General features: G+C 39.1%; 1 pseudogene; it reads left to right on the plus strand.

Annotated features, from left to right (window-relative positions):
• The window catches only part of LOC107573021 (integrin alpha-L-like), a 36,974-nt pseudogene extending 32,652 nt beyond the window's left edge, over positions 1-4,322 (plus strand).
• Positions 4,323-5,182: the final 860 nt, after the last annotated feature.

Here is a 5,182-nt window from a genome sequence, read left to right on the forward strand (position 1 = left end):
TGTGTGTGTGTCTGTCTGTCTGTCTGCGTGCGTGTGTGTCTGTCTGCGTGTGTGTCTATCTGTCTGTCTGTCTGCGTGCGTGTCTCTCTGTCTGTCTTTCTGCGTGCGTGCGTGTTTGTTTGTGTGTGTGTCTGTCTGTCTGTCTGCGTGCGTGTCTGTCTGTCTGTCTGTCTGTCTGTCTGTCTGTCTGTTTGTCTGTCTGTCTGTCTGTCCGTCTGAAATAATGCTAACTCAGTCACTTCCGAATCAGGCAGCTTATGATCAATGCAGTGAATTCACGTGTTCAAGTTAACGAACTTGAATGAATCTGAGGTGAGACCATTGGGGAAGCGAATTCCACTTCTCTAAATTCCCGATTCCTAGTGATGATGGTGTTTTGTCTGCCGAATTCGCCATTTAACTAGCTATTGAGCAATGCGACAAATGCTGATAATACTGAGGGACCTTATATATGAATGCTTAGATAGGTGTCGTATTCCCATAAGCTTGCATGATTATGGCCTAATAGAATTTGGCTACTTTAAGTAGGATGCAACACAGTTAGCTGATGCAGGGTGATCTGGATGTGAGTCTTAAGATGCTACATATGCAGAAATTTATTTTTTGAAACATGCTTTTAGTGGCAGTTTTTTTATATGTGTAGTGTGCAGCATAAAAACAGAACTGCGCTTTAATGATTGTACTCTTACTGTCACGGTTTCTGTTAATTTGGACTCTGTTTTACTTTTGCACCGTTTCCCTTGTTGTGTTGATTGTATTATTCTGTTCATGTGTGCCTAGTTAATTATCCTTGTTTGGTCTGAGTACTTAAGTTCCTTTATGTTCACTTTGAGTTTGTCTGGTGTTACGTCATGTTTTAAATGTTGCTGTGCTACATTGTGTTTGGATTTACTCTTGTTGCATTTACCCTACTTGGATAAAATACTTATGCACTATAACTTTTCATCTTTGTCGTGCGCTCTTTAACACAGCGTAGCTATGACACTCACAGACTTAGTGTGTAGGTAGAGTCTGCGTGAGAAGCATTTAAGTTCAAACTTGTGATGAACAGTTTTTAAAGTATTAGAATGTGTCTTTGAATATTTATGTGACATTTTAATTGCTGCTTGTGCAAAACTTGGGTCGGGATGATTTTATCAAGTAGGGCAGTTATGGAGGATATTTTTTAATTTCTCTTTCCAATGTTGAGTATTGTTGATGCATAACTCACTTAAGTCTTAGTGTGGCCCAGATAATGTATATTTATGGTTTATTTTGTTCATTATTAGCTCAAATGTGGCTGTGTAGTGGCCTGCTTGTGGACCGCTGCCAAAAGGCCACCATTCCATGCAGCATGTGGGGAAGACCAGGGTTAGAATAAAAATCAGATCAAAACAGAAATGATCTCCTGTGCATATTATACTTGTGTTAAACTCCTTCCCAACTGTACTATAGCAGGCAGCTACAACTGAACAGAACCGAGATGTTTTATTTCTGTTAGTGTTGTTTCTTCATTTTTTAGTTATATTTTTCAAGGTATCAACTGTACTTTTATTTGAACAGTTGATAAACAGGCTATTCACATGACCTAAAGCCATGAACCATTCTGTTATTCAGACAGTGACACTAAAACAGCCACAGTCCGTTTTTGAGCATTTGCATTCAGCAGACACAAAGTCTGGTTTTTCATTTTGAATTTGAGATTTTCATTCTGTCAGTTCAATCATTCCCTCTAACATCTTTCTACTGTTTATATTTTCTATGCTCTCTACTGTTTTCTAGACTCAGTTTCTGGGAACTTTCCGCGTGACGAAATGGGATTATGACTGGTCCGACTGGATGGAGATGACGATCACTGCCAACAGGTGAATGAGGCTGAAAGAGGGACAGATTCATTTGTTTTCATTTGAGCAAAGACAATAACAATAATCCGAGATTTGGGCTTCCATGTTATCAAGGTTAAGATGAATGACCTTACTGCATTTTAAGACACAATGAGTGACATGTTTATCCGTGAGTAAATTCTCAGCATTTGTTCACAGTGATAACAACGGAAACATGAGTGATACAGCGGTGAGGAGGAGCATCCCAGTGCAGTTCTCCGTTGATCTGGCGATCAGTCTGTGAGTCACATTTATTGAACTCTTCAGTTCTTCTGTTTCAGTTTGTTCTGCTCTTCATCTCTGAATGAGTCAAATAAAACCTAACACCATGTCTACACATGACGAGAGTGGTGCGTTTGACACTTTAATGGCTTTATTGATGAGAAAACAGCATTGCATTGGTTTCATCAGCAGTTACAGCTACAGTATGATCAAAGACAGTTATATGTGTGTGTGTGTGTGTGTGTGTGTGTGTGTGTCAAGATCACAAACAGACACCTGAACTACAGCACTGCACAATCACAAACAGACACCTGAACTACGGCACTGCACGATCACAAACAGACACCTGAACTACAGCACTGCACAATCACAAGCACACACCTGAACTACAGCACTGCACAATCTCAAACACACACACAAATGCTGTTATTCAGAAACAGTACCAAATGTAAGGTGTTTAAGATTAACTTAATTATTAAATTCAAAAACTTTTATTCTGCTGTAGAAATATTCCTTCTATGAGTTCAGAAGGGATTCTGTGTTCAACATCAGCGCTGAGCTCCACTACAACACAAGCCGCTATAACCAGACATCAACCGAACTGAAGGTGAATCCACATCAGACATGAACCAGTGATTAGCTGCTGTTTTGTTGACAAATCTGAGATCTACAGGTGTACAATACCTGGAGGTCATTCACATAACCTGCATTCCATTTCACACGTTCAGATCCTTTAAAAAGAATCAGACACCGGTGAAGCTTTTACTAGAACATAATGAAATATGTAGCATTGGGAAAGCTGATTTCTGCAGCTATAATTGATGTTGTGCTGCCCTCTACAGACGGGCAGCTGCAGCACAGACTGCCAGTCTGTGCCAGTCTGAATTCACACCACAGACCTGCAGCTCCTGAGCTCGTCTGACAGTATTAGAGAGGCAGACTGTTCTATCACATATTTTTAACTAGAAAATATTTCTTCTTCTTTCTGCAGTACAATCCCCACAGATCCCAGGTACCCACCATCTCTCCATTCATTCATTCATTCAAAGATGATCAATATCTAAAGTGTAAATCTGAACTGTTATATCTCTGTACTAGTAGAGGTGTTTTGATCATTTTGAAAATTAGTTTTTAATTTCTTTCTATCACTGTACTTCAATACATTTTATTTATACGCTCTATGTATTTCATGTGTTTATGTATTTAAAATATAAAAACCTATTTAGTGCCAGTGATTGTGATGATTTTCTCAGACTGCAGTGAAGGTGGAGTTTGTCGTTCCTCCCAGTCGAATGCTGATCGTCGGCACTGGTGTAGTGGGCGGGTTCATCTTCCTCATTATCATATTGTTCCTTCTGCTGAAGGTAAGAACCAATCAAGTCATCTTACAGTTGATCCCATCATTCACCTCTCAAATTCTCAATCCAATCTCTGTGTGTGTGTGTGTGTGTGTGTGTGTGTGTAGTGTGGGTTTTTTAAACGAAATCGCCCTGATGAGTTTTTTCAAGAGGATGAAATGTAACTGCGGTTGAAGACTCTCCTCTCATGAACGTGAATGCTAAAGAAAACAGAGTCAGTGAGAACGACAGCACAGAGAAAGAGAACGAAGCGAGAGAGACGAGCCCCAGTCCTGACCCTCCAAACACAGACGAATAAAATCTCACTTTATTCCAACACAACAAAAGATGTTTGTTTTGAAGGAGCTGAAATGTCTTTTAATGGTCTAATTGTATGAATATATGATTTTACTATGGTTCTGTATGTTTAGTTCAATGATATGCAGCTTGTGTTAAACTGTAGTTTATTTATAACCCAGTTTTGTTCTGGTGATCACTTATATGGGTCTTTTTCTATTTAAAAAAAAAAAATAAAGTAGATTCAATCTTTTTTTAATCTCAAAGAAAGTGTTCTGTAAGTAACATTCACATTAAATATTGGTAGCCATTTGAAGAAGAGAAATGAATAATCAATCAGTATAAATAAATTAGTTAATTGAATGAGATACTGATGTGCTTCAATAAATTGGAGTTATTGGGTCCTTCTGCTTTTGGGTCCTTCCTTTCAGAGATCATTACAGAAATGTCATGTCAATTTTCAGTTGTGAAACTACTTTATTGGTAAATTCACAGGGCAGAGAACGTTTCCATGTGTGTGCACTAGTATTTGTCTGTACTGTGTGTGTGTTTGTGAGAAGGAGTGTGAGAAAGAAAGCATGCTCTCTGTAGATAATAAAAGTGGAAATCATGGAAATAGTTTGTCATGTTTAATCCTATTGTTTGTTATATTTATTTGCTCAATGTCTTATGGGGTTTTGGTTCTTTTGCTGTTGTAGGTACCCAGTAGTACTCTATTAAATATATATTTCTCTTCATTGTAATTGGGCCCCCGGATGCGTCTAGAATGCCTATGCATCAGTCCAGCCCAGAGTGTAGATACAGTGCAACTCTGAAATCCATACCTCAACTTCAACGATAATGGCACAGAGGAACGATGCTGTTTGAATCACTTCCAGAGTGTTTGTTTGTTTTGTTGTTTCCAGCTGATAAGCGATAAAAACCATTGACAGCCAATCAGCGTTCATCTGCTTGAGCATTTAAAGGGATAGACAAGAAAACAAAACTGTTTTGAGTTTTTGTGTACTGAAATTTTGTTTTTTTTCAGTAAATTTGTGCATTGTTTTATATTCTCTGTTGATTAAAGATGTGTGTCGTCTGTTGTGATTTTTAATTTGTCCTGTTATAGGCTATTCCATTATGTACAAGAAAATGACAAAGACTGGCTGGAGAGTGACAAACACTGAGCAGCAATCAGAAGAAGACACGAAATCAAGGAGATACTTCTATACAGCGTGAAGCACACAGCTATAGGTCGATAATCTCCAGGCTGCTGAAGTCTCAGCATTCCAACCCCGTTACCAAACCACCAGAGGAAAGGCGAAGGGGGAACAGGAGGGAAACAAGCAAAGCAAAATAAATAGAATGAGATGATTATTGAAAGCATGTCTGAGACTGTCTCACCTCCTCTCGTGTCTCTCATCCTCGCGTCTCACCTCCTCGCGTCTCACCTCCTCGCCTCTCACCTCCCCGCGTCTCTCCTCC

The sequence above is a fragment of the Sinocyclocheilus grahami genome, unplaced genomic scaffold, assembly GCF_001515645.1.
Source record: "Sinocyclocheilus grahami isolate Dianchi unplaced genomic scaffold, SAMN03320097.WGS_v1.1 scaffold1850.1, whole genome shotgun sequence".
NCBI lineage: Eukaryota > Metazoa > Chordata > Actinopteri > Cypriniformes > Cyprinidae > Sinocyclocheilus > Sinocyclocheilus grahami.